Source organism: Rhipicephalus microplus, chromosome 7 (assembly GCF_043290135.1).
Source record: "Rhipicephalus microplus isolate Deutch F79 chromosome 7, USDA_Rmic, whole genome shotgun sequence".
Classification (NCBI taxonomy): domain Eukaryota; kingdom Metazoa; phylum Arthropoda; class Arachnida; order Ixodida; family Ixodidae; genus Rhipicephalus; species Rhipicephalus microplus.
The window spans coordinates 160853684-160866095 of record NC_134706.1 but is presented as its reverse complement, the minus strand read 5'-3'; the positions used below and the strand labels follow the sequence as shown (position 1 = coordinate 160866095).

At 44.9% G+C, this 12412-nt stretch overlaps 1 protein-coding gene across 1 annotated transcript in view; it reads right to left on the bottom strand.

Annotated features, from left to right (window-relative positions):
- LOC142767915 (sodium-coupled monocarboxylate transporter 2-like) overlaps positions 1-10331 on the bottom strand; it is an 86215-nt gene extending 75884 nt beyond the window's left edge. The window contains exon 1 of the mRNA XM_075870153.1: positions 10270-10331. The gene's annotated coding sequence lies outside the window, so the exon portion shown is untranslated. The remainder of the gene's footprint in view (positions 1-10269) is intronic.
- Positions 10332-12412: the final 2081 nt, after the last annotated feature.

Genomic DNA, 12412 nt, shown 5'->3' with positions numbered 1-12412 from the left:
TGAAAGTTTTACTTCATGTTACTACGTAAGTTTAACATTTTGAATCGTAAAAATTAATAAATAATACTTACGTGACAAGACGCTATGGCGCTGCGAGCTCGTGTGATTTTCGCGCGGCTCGCGTTTGCGAGCGCACGCTACAAGGCATTACAGTTGGTTATGGGTTAGGTACGCAACGCCACGCACCCCAAAGCCCACGGTGCCCCAAGAGCTTGCGCACCTAGCGCTAAAGCTCTCGATTCAGGGAATCCGGGTTTGCGCTTTGCCAGGGCAGCGCGGAGGCCTACACCTCTGGCGTACGTGTGTACCTCCGTTGGGGCCGTAGGGTCGTAGTGGCATAAATTGGGAGGGGACGTCAACAAATGGAGGAGTTTTGTGAACACGTCTTCGCACTCGGACGACCACGAATTGAGGGGCCCGTTTCCCTCAAAGAGCTTCGTCAGCGGTGATATGATCGTATCAAAGTTTTGTAAGAAGCGTCGAAAGTACGAGGGAAGGCCTTCGAAACTATGCAGTTCTCTAACGGTGGCAGCTTTGAGGAATCTGACCACGGTACAAAGCTTGGCTGGATCAGGAAGAATGCCGTCCTTGGACATGACGTACACGAGGATAGTGAGTTGTCGTACTGCAAAGCGGCACTTCTTCAGATTTAGTAGCAAGCCAGCATTGCTCACACGTGCGAAAACTTTTTTCAGACGTTGGAGATGCGTGGAGAAATCCGGAGCGAAAACAACGACATCGTCGAGGTAATACAAGCACGTGTGCCACTTTAAGTTGCGCAGAACGGTGTCCATCATGTGCTCAAAGGTCACAGGTGCATTACATAGATAAAACGGTAAGACGTTGAACTCGTAGAAGCCGTCGGGTGCGACGAAGGCGGTCTTCGGTCGAACGTCGTGAGCCATGGGTATTTGCCAGTACCCCGAGCGCAGATAAAAAAAAAACAATCGGCTCCGTGAAGGATTTCAATCGCGTCCTCGATTCGCTGCAGTGAATAAACATCCCTGCGAATAATCTTATTGAGCCGTCTGTAGTACACAGCGAATCGCACTGTTACAAGCTGCCACTCTAGCGTCGCCAGCGCGAAGTCGGCGACGGGAATGACAGCAGGTCGGTTCATTCCGTACGCAAGCAGAGACAGTGAAGAGATCAGAGACGTGAGAAAACAAAACAACTTTACTCTAGTGATATTGCAGCACACGGGATCTAATACAACACTTCAATACAACTAACAATATACATCGACACTTGATACAACTAAAGAAATATATAACAGAAACAATTAATCAGCTTACGAGAGAGAACTATTACAAACTACACAACTAACACAACAGAACTACAGAGGAGAAAGTTCGAAGATATAAACAGGTGAAGGCATACGTGTGATGACCGGCAGCGTTGTGTCCCCGACGATCGGATGCAAGAAGTCGAAGAGAGTTCTGGCATGACTGCGATGTCGGCGGTGTTGCAACGCTGGTGGCTCCGGGAGGCTAGTGCTTGCAGGTGACTTCGAGCAGGTTGAGCTAACTCGAGGCGAAGTCCCGATGTCTACGTTGCAGACGTTAATATCGCGTCACAACTACACAAACGGCTAAGTTTAGGTGGCCAGCCAATACAGAGCCACACTAAAAACTTCTAGAAGAGATGCTTGTTGATCTGTTTCTACACCATCTTGGTCAGCGACTAGTCTGCCTAGCAGGGCAAAATCCTGCGCTTAAATCCCCCTCGTGTCTCCTCGCTCTCTTCTTTGGGGACAAGAGACCTCTACCTGGGTCCAATCATGCGCGTTTAATTGATGGGAAACTCCGCCCCAAAAATATTTTGACCCCACCCCTTTTTAATTGGGAGAGGGCCCTCAACTAGCGAGAGTGACAACCTGTCGGGTTGTTGTCATACGGCTTGCCCACCAGAGCGTTTCCCACGCTTTTCCCCGTGGGAACGGTCAAACGTTTGGCTCTCAGCCGGTGCGTCTCGTAGTCAAATCCTTGTTCGGGGTATACCGCGGCCTTCTACGACCTTGCAGACGCCGCCACAGTTACAAAAGGATTAACCCTCGGCGGCGACGTTCTAAGAAGAGTACCAAATTCTGCACTTCTCGGCTCTCTTTCATGCGCCGCCGTTCTCACGGTCAGTCGGAGAGTACGGCGCTCGTTAATTGCCGTGACGTGGTGTCGCCAAAAATGGCCGTCCGTGACACGCACATAACCGCCTTTCTTCGCAACAAGAACAGGAGACGCCCATAGCCTGTCCAATGAACGAACAACATCGCGTCGAAACATATCGTAAATCTGCTCATTATTACCCGACATTAAGCAGGTGACATGCAATATAGACGTTGCCGTAGATATGAATGGGCACCAGTGTCGATGCGATGCGTAACCGCGGACGTGAGACCGAGAGAACTTCGCCCGACATCGAAAGAACAATATTCTTGCAACAGGTCCAGAACCTGGAACGCTGTACTACCGTAAGGTTGTCAGTAATGGAGGGGCCAAATACATCAGCAGAGAACGAATCGGAAGTGGAAACGGCACTGATGGTACACGAACTGGGACAACGCGAGTCACCGGGCACGTCCAGAAACTTGTGCTTCGTCGCCTAAACATTCCCCTCGAAGCAAGGTAACAGTGTACGGGGATGGTTTGGTTACAGAAATAGCGGTGTTGCCCTAGGTAACTTGCACGGTCATGAAAAGTACTAGTGATCTTTTCCTACAACAATCATGGTCGGATGGCTAAACGAGCGCAATTGTGTCGGGGAGACCGGTGCAGCAGACCGGCACAGCCGTCATCGAGCTTGCAAGCACTGTTGTATCGTCTTTCATGAGAATCTTGCTCAGTGTCGAGGGACTGTCTTTTGACGTCAAATGCGAGAAGGGTGAGAGTTCAATTTGAGAGTTCAATGAGAGTTCAGCTCTTCGTAGCTCTGGCACAGCGTGATGACCTCCACCAATGTGCCAGGGTTTTGGAGAGCAGCATCGTGAAGGCATCATCGTAAATGTCTTTCATGACGTTTTGGTTCTTGTCAGACTCAGACATGCTGTGGTTGGATTTGTTGCAAGGTCTGGGACATCTTCAGTATAGCTGGTAAATGACTCACCAGCCTGCTGAGCGCGTTCACGTAAGCGCTGCTCGGCTTGCAGCTTACGAACAGCAGGGCGGCCAAAAACGTTGATGACAGCGGTCTTAAAATCGGACCTGGTAGCAAAATCAGACTCGTAGTTGCTGTACCACAAACTGGCTACGCCCGCAAGGTCCTCGTCGCATTTGTTGGGGACACTCACGTGCTCGTAAATGGTGAGCCGGTCCTCCACGTTAGTGCCATCCGCGCCAGTGAAAATGAGTGTACCGCAAATCCTGGGGACACCGGGACAAGGAAGTGGCACGGGAGGAGGCGTTTGCTGAGAGGCGTTCAGGGTTATGGTAGATGGCAGGGTACGTGATTGAAGCTCCAAGGGCATCAAAAAGAAACGCAGTGCTCTCCACCAATTTTTTAAGGCGTTTATTATGTGGCAACCAGCGATCATACGATATGGCGACACTCATGGCCAAGCACAGACTGACAGCGTGAGTGGCGTACATTTTGGGTAGCCCCACTAAAAGGTACTCGAGACGGCGACTCATTTCAGAGTTTGGAAGCTTCGATACACTCTGTATATATCGCTTACTTCCACTTTCTTTCTACGACTTTCTTTCTACTACTCCTAACACTTCCCTTTGCTCACCTTGACTTCCATGCACTGCACAATGCAAGGATATATGCTGTGCTCTGGTGGCGTTCCATAAGGACTGAGTGGTTGCGATATTGTGCTTCTGTTGGTGAGTACGCACGTTTGAGTTCCGCCTCACAAACAAAATTTTTGCGCCAAAGTTTGCTCTGTTTCTCTTTTTGAAGACTCTGGCTTTAATAAAAGTGCCGCTAGGGCGAATCAGTTCACGTTTAAGACCGACTTTATCAGTGAAAAAAGGCAGAAAACCTAGAGATAGCAACACGCTCGCAGTCTTTTATGAGTATATTCCTACTTGTCAGAACCATGGATCAAATGGCATTCTCCGCTTGATCATTTTTTATGACTTGTTCAAGCAGGTGCTTTCGGCGCTTTCGCCGTGCCACACTGCTTCTGGCAAAGGTCTTTAATGCAACCTAAGCGTCCACACCTCCGCCTCTTACCTGTCAGCAATCATCGGTGAGCAAAACTGCTGGACGCCAATATGTGCAATACATTGTCGTGTTAAGAGCATGTGATGCGCCGGTAACGTAAGTAGCTCTCCTACTTGGACACCTTGTAGTGGATAAGCAAACGACTGCATAATGCTGAGTCGCTCTAGGCTGGTAAGCACAACAATCATGTCTGACTAAGAGCGTAGCTCTATGCAGGAAACCTGCCCGCATTCTTGTCGCAAGGAGGCGCTACTTATCGTAGTTCACGTGGGGTGACCCAGATAAATTACGACAGGCAATGATTGTGCAAGCGAACCTGCGATATATTGACCGTAAGTGTGGCGCGTAGCAAGCAGATGTGTTTTATATGAATGAATGCTGACAATGAAGGTTGCTTACTAAAGAAAAAACTATTTTTTATTTTTTCAAATGTCGAATAGCGTCTTTGAATATTGCCACACACCCTCTTTTGCATGTTTTATGCTGCCGTCACATAGCACGTGTTGATACTGCCATGCGTAATCTGCGTTAGAATATTTGAAAGCATTCTACATAACTTCTCAATCAACTGTTTGGCTTTAGCAGGCAAACGTGAACAGCTGAGTTTATTCTCGAAGAAACCGAGTCGTCAGCGATACTGATCGAATGTTCGATGCTGCGTATATACAAAATGCCGACGCGCCCCGCCGTGGATCAGGTCGTCGACGGCCGACGCCCTGTTCGCCGCTGTCAGTGGTTCTGTGTATTGTTAAGTCTGACCTTTAGTTTCCTGGCTCGAATTTTTCCCAAAGAGAGAGTTTTTTCTTTAGTAATAATATCTGGGGTTTCACCACCCCAAATCTACGATTTGATTCTGAGAGACGCCGTGATGGAGGGCTTCACAAATTTCGACCACCTAGGGTTTTCTAACATGCACCTAAATCTAAGCACACTGGCCTGAAACATTTTCGCCTCCATCAAAAATGCAGCCGCCGCAGCCACGATTTTATCCCGCTACCTTCGAGTCGGCAGCGTAGCGCCATACTACTGAACCTCCGCTGCATGGCAAGAGTTTCTTCTTTGTTACGCTGATTGTCCTTTTTGTTGACGCCACGAAGACGTGAAAATATCAACGAACTTATTTGGTATATTAATCCTGTAATACAACAACCATGTTTCGACTTACGGAATGCTTGTATAAGGATTTAAAAGAACTATTTTAGCTACGGGGTATCATGGCACCGAGACTTCATAGTAGCCCGCAGACATTTATAACAATGAGCGAATTACTTCATAACTCATCATAGCCCACTAAGTGCGCACGAGACAAGATAAGCACAGGGCGAATGATTATGTAGGATTTTATTACTGATCACGAACATGTATGAACTCATACTTGTAACTGTAAAGAAAAAGCACTGGAAGAAATAAAGAAGGTAAAAGGATACCAATAGCTTAGGCAACAAATCAAGCTATTTCTTATATAGAGGATAGATACCATACCAGTCATTTTGCCACGTGTGCAGTTAGTGCACTGTGGGGATGGATTACTATCAAGTCACAGGTTCTGCAGGGGATTTGCAGCTGAATGCTTGTACCTAATCAAGTCACTTGTACTTTTTAGTCGAATGAAGAACTGCGCTGCACCTGCCTTGGCGGTACGCTGAAAACCAGCTGACACATAGCCGATTGCAGCTGCTATCGCTTGCCGCCGGCGAGACGAGCTACACTGCTTACGTCGCCCACAGCGCAAGGGAGCTTGATACGCATCGCAGCGTCACCAACGCCATAAGAATGACATCGAAGAAGAAACCAGCGGGATTTGCAGCTGAATGCTTGTACCTAATCAAGTCACTTCTACTTTTTAGGTGAGTCTACCATACTCTTCTGCATCACTTTTGTAGACTGGCTAGCTGCAAATCCCAACTGCATGTGAAATTGTGGCGTGCTTTGAATAAGTGTTGGGTGATGACCTTTGCGCATACCGTGCTCGAATAGGCTGCTTTTCTACGCGCGGTAAAGAAGTCGAGACGCCACGTCTCATATGGCTTCGTGCAGGCATAATAGACGTAAGCTCTGTATGACAGGCCGATTAACGCTAGTATTCTTTTGCCTTGCACACTTGCTACTTTGTTCTGGAGACGTCGAAACGAACCCGGGACCGGATAAGCTTGACCAACTCCTCACAACAGTTAAGAAATTAGTGGCTTCAAGTGAAGAATTTCGCAAAGATATGACAGCGAAAGTAAAGAACATTCATTTGAGTGTCACTGAAATAAAACGGCGTCTCCAAACTTGAAGAAAGGATGGATACCATGGTAGACCTTCGAAGATAAATTGACGATATGGGACAACTGATAAAGGATTCTCAAGATAAGTTACAGAATACAGAATCCAAACAAACACAGCAGTGTAATATGGCTGTTGATGAACTCAACAACCAAATGCGCTGCAATAATTTTGATTTTCAGAGGTATTCCCGAGGCCTCTTCGGAAACATGGAAAGACACTGGAGTGCTCGTCAAAGAATTTGTAATCAAGAATCTGCGCTTACCAGCAGGAGAAATTGAGCGTGCCCACAGGTCGGGTGAACGAAAAGAGGACCGAGTTCGCCCTATCAATGTAAGCTTTTTGAACTTTAAAGATAAGACCAACATCCTCACAAATGCCTTCAAGCTTTATCACTTAAAGCAACGTGTATGAATCGAGGAAGATTTTTCGGCCAGGGTACAGCAAATTAGAAAGAAACTCATGGATTTCGCACGAGAAAATAAGAAACCTCAAAACAGATAAAACTGCTATTCGATAAGCTTTTTCTAAACAAAACCTTGTATTGCGTTGATTAATCGAGCATTCAGGTTCGTGCTCTATTAAAGTCTGATAGACGTGATACAACGCACTGACTTAGACAACAAAGCTCGGTTAGACCTTTCTCACTCTTAGTATCCAACTTCGGGAGTTTATTCCACAAACAGGACCATCTATGTGCTTTCCTCGAGACGTGTTCCGCTGATGTCGTTCTAGGAACGGAAACATGGTTGTCTGGTGATGTGTCAGATAGTGAACTGTCCATGTCTAAATACTTCACAATATTTAGGATAGATAGATCGGCCTCACGTGGTGGTGGAGTGTTAATCGCTATAAGGAAAAAAATATGGACGCGCGAGTCATTGTAACTGACACGTGCCTTGAAATTGTGTGGGTCGCACTCCGCCCCTCTGAAGCTGTAACTGGTGCTATCGGAGTTTGCTACCGTGCGCCAGATTCAAGAGATGACTTCTCAGAGTGCCTAAACGAGTCCCTTAATACAATACAGAACCAATTCCCACCGTCACCAATCGTATTGACTGGTGATTTTAGTTATCCCAATATTGACTGACGGGCATGCGTGACTCTCGGTGGCACAAGAAAACGCGAGTGTCAAGATTTCCTTGATCTGCTTTCTTTGTTCAGCTTAAGTCAAATGGTTTGTGTACCCACACGCGGCGAATCAATTTGAGATCTTGTGCTCCCGACTGATCCAAGCAACACGTGTGTTAATGTGTTAGAAGGCGTCAGTCATTGCAAAATCTTGCATTGTGAATTTGAAACATTCCGAGAAAAACACGTGATAAAAAGAAAACTATCTTCGACTACGCACGAGAAAATATTGACGCGAATTCAAGCCAACTCTTTTCTTTTTCTACTGATTTTTAAAACACTCTTGGTGACCGTGCTGCAAACAAAAACGGGACACTTATCCGGGACGAACTTATCTCACTACGAGGAAAATACATTCCCAAAGTCACCATAGCCACATCAACACAAAGCACATGGTTCACGACTCACGTAAAGCGCTGCATTAACAAAAAGAAACGATTGTACTCGCGAGCGAAATCGACAGCATCTGAGGATGACTGGAAGCGTTATCGTGAACTCGCGCAGATATGAAAATGGAAATAGAAACAGCAAAAGACAAATTTTATACCTATTATATCTCAAACCTGTTAAAAAGCAACAGTAAAAGAATTTGGGAAGGTTGTGAGTCCAAGTTACGATTCCAAGGCCCAAATATCAAGAGTGAAAGACGAAAAACTTCATTTTACGGCAGACGCCGCGACAGAATTCGGCAACTTCTTTAGCTCTGTGTTTACGGAAGTAAGTCTAATGTCACCTAACCTACCTGATATTCCTTTAACTTCCTGCATGCAAGATGTCCTTATCACTCCGCGAGGCATCGCAGCAGCCATTGATCGCCTTTCTGCAAATTCTGCACCAGATCCTGACGAGACATGCCCTTAAATGCTTAAGATGGTAAAGCTAGAATTATGTCCTTTGTTAAGTGCCGTTTTCCAACAGTCCCTCCATACAGGCCGTGTACCCGACGACTGGAAGCTAGCCCGCGCAATACCAATATTCAAATCTGGAGACCGTTTCAGCCCTACTTACTAAAGGCAAATCTCCCTAGCTAGTATCGGCAACAAACTACTTGAACACATCAGTATCGGCAGCAAACTACTTGAACACATCGGCAGTCATGAATTACTTAGCAGAAAACAATTTCTTTTTTGACAGCCAACATGGCTTCCTGCGTGGTCGATCTTGCGAGACACAATTATTTAAGTTAATTACAGACATTCATATCGCTTTGCATGACCGATGCCAGATCGATGCTGTTTTTGTAGATTTTAAAAAAGCATTCGAGAAAGTCCCTCACGCCAGACTAATGAAAAAGCTTACCATTCTTAACTCAAACACCCACGTTTTTAATTGGATATCGGAATTCCTAACTAACCGGTACCAATCCGTTGTAGTCAATGACAAACACTCCCCTTTAGCGCACGTCAAATCGGGAGGGCCTCAAGGATCTGTACTGGGGACGATTCTGTTTCTAATTTGCATTAGTGATATAGCTACTTCTATGACTTCCATGGTAAGGTTATTTGCCAATGACAGCGTGATATATAGAAAAGTGATTACCATGAAGGTGCTAATAATTTGCAGAACAATATTAACATATTAGTTAAGTTGTGCCAGGACTGGCAGATGGAAGACAACGTGAGCAAAACAAAGGTCATTTCATTTACTACAAAACAGACACCAATAACTAATCACTACACATTGAATAAGAAACAAGTTGAAAATGTATTCAATTTTAAGTATTTGGGAGTTTACTTAACGAGTGACCTATCATGGAGCCTACACATTGACACTGTCACTAGCAACGCTTATAAGACACTGAGATTCATCAGACGTAACTTACATTTCGCCAATTCTGATACTAAGCTTTTAGCTTACAATACACTAGTCCGCTCTAAGCTTGACTATGCTTCCCAAATATGGAAGCCTCACCAGGCTTACCTCAATAATAAAATAAAGTCTCTTCAAAACAAAAGTGCCCGGTTCATAACAAAGATATACTCTCGAACTTCTAGCATAAATGAAATTAAAAAGTATAAAAAGTTGCCGTCTCTGCAATCACGCAGACTGTTCTTCCTTCTGTCTCTCTTTCACAATCTCTACCAAAACCATTCGCAACTGTTTGCACTTATTAAACCTGCTCACAGAATATTCACTGCTCTGAACCACAAATTCAAATTAGAACCTTTATTTGCCCGAACAAACCTGTTTTTACATTCACCATTACTTCTTGCTGTTAATCATTGGAATCAACTTCCCAACGATATTGTCTGTATAAAAAACTTCAAAGAACTCATTCACAAATTAAAGCTTCCTTTTGGTGTTCGAATGACCTTGTACAACCGGCCCATGTCTACATGTGCTTATATAACGGTTTTTTAGCATGCTGTATAACTCGCTTATTTGATTATGATCAGCATTGTTTAGCATATAAATATTCAACTACGCTTGTTCTTGCGTTGCGGCTTCCTTTTTAGTGTAGTTTTGTCTTTATACTTTATTTTCTGCAATTTGTTACATTATTTGCACGTTGTTTTTTATTTTTCATACTTTTTATTACTTTATTGTTCGTGTCAGTTGCTATATATGTATACTATTACCCCCCCCCCCCCATGTAATGCCCTCGGGCCTTTAGGGTACATGAAAAACAAATAAATCAATAAATAAATATGTACCTTTAATTCTCTGCGTTTTCGCTTGTGAAAAAAAGTGTTTTCCAAAGGTACTCACGCTGAGAAGAAAGTAGACAATACAAGCAGTGACGCCGACCCTGTTGTCGAAGCGCAGGCGTAGATACTAAAGTAAACAAGATTGAAAGTTCTCATGACACAAGACACATATGCACCACAATCATACATTCGAGATCACGCAAATTCAACATTTTGACAGGGTGGATGGGGGAATCGCTTGCCTGATTCCCGTAAAAGGCAGAGTATGGTGACGGGGCTCTAATTTTTTTGAAACTAGTTTCTTTACATTAATTCTTTAAAAATTTTTTTTGTGGTTCACAACCATCCAGAAAAACTGACCACATAACGGCCTCAGCTATTTTTGACGTGTAACAACGATATTGATATATGGGGTTTAACGTCCCAAAACCACCATATGAATATGAGAGACGCTGTAGTGGAGGGCTCCAGAAATTTCGACCACCTGGGGTCTTTAACGTGACCCAAATCTGAGCTTACGAGCCTACAGTATTTCGGCCACGATGTGGAACACCAAAAACGGAGCTAAATGATAAAGGAGGACAACTGCGTAATACCGCAAAATCTCTAAAAAAAGGGACCACATACTGTTGAATTTAAAATATTCAACGTGTTGAATGGTCATTTCAACACCTGCTGAGGGCTAAGGAATCAATAAATTTTACCAACCTCTGCGGTTGTAAATGAGTGGCAAAGTGTGTGGACATATATACAATGTTTTATTGGTCATAACTCTTCCCAAGTACGGAGTTATCGAGTCCCTTTCGCCTTCATTATTGCTGATTTGTGGTCCATGAAATGTAGAACTATTTGTTCTTTGATATATATGAGCCTAAAGTTGATATGTACAATGTATATGCACGTTTTCTTTGTGTTTGGCATTTGGAGAAGGGTGAGTGTTCTAGGTACTTCTATCACACGTGAATGTATTGCTTCTTGAATACGCCGGACGTCTACGAGGGCTTGTTTATCAGGTTTCAGTTTATGTGTACCTCGATGACTGCGTTTCTAGAATGTTGCTAGAAATGCATTGCACTGTTTTAAAAGACGTTTGCCTTTCTTGGGGACCTTAGTCGCAAAAATTTTGGTCTGTCTGTCAGTCTCTCTGTACATTTTTCTGTTTATCTACTCTTAACGGCACCGGGTACTTGACACGGCTGACCCCATCCGCAGCGCCCACCAATGCTGCTCAAGGTTTAGCGTTCATACTTGCGCGATTGTCAATTAAAAAGCAATTATTGCGCATGTCTGGGGCGCCATAACAACACGTATGTATTCTGCATGTGCGTCTTTTACTAGGAAAGGCATACATAAGTAATTTTAAGGACCTAGTGTTTAGCACACTGCGTTGACCATGGCACGCTTGCACGAAAAGGCGTTTTCAACGCTTTGCTAATACGAGACGGTGGTGGTACCTACCTGTCACCTTGCGTTCTACACCTTATAGCCTCTGAGACAGGTGCGCACACCTGTTTCAGAGGCACGCGCTTTGTTTTCCAAAAAAAAAAAAACTTCCAGATGGCGCCCATGTCTCCCGTGTGACGTGACTTGATGCGTTCGTTCGCCTCCACTGCACGTTGAGGCACCCTAACGCAGCGCCTCCAGAATACCATTCACCGATTTTCTTGCGAAGAACATCAAACGAATGTGTTGTTCACTCTCACCACACGCAAGACTATCATCTTCTGACGACATTTGCAGATTAACATGCAGATACGGGGCCAGCTTTTTTAACGTCTATCGCGATTGACATTTGATTTCGTACTTTTCCTTGCGTTGCGTTAATCGCCTGATGCTCATGAACTGGAGTCATGGAGAGATTAATCACTCCTTCTGGAGCTTTCGCCTCCGGGGTACCTGTCTGCGTAAACTTTGAGCCGCCACATGCCGCGCTATCATTTCAGGAGTAGAACCTTGTTGTCGGCGTTGCCGCTTTGTTGCAGCTTCTCAAACTCTCACCTCCGGGCTAGCTCGATTTCTGCATTGACTAGCCTCTCGCTGACGAGAGCACTTTCCCGTGCGTTTTCATTCATAGTAGAAAGAAAATGTGTGGTCTGGAATTCTGTATCGTCCGCAGCCACAGCACGAACAAAGTGAAGATTATGCCTTACAGATGGGTATCGAGTACCACGCTCATCAGTAGAATGACGAATGCCATGGTGGCT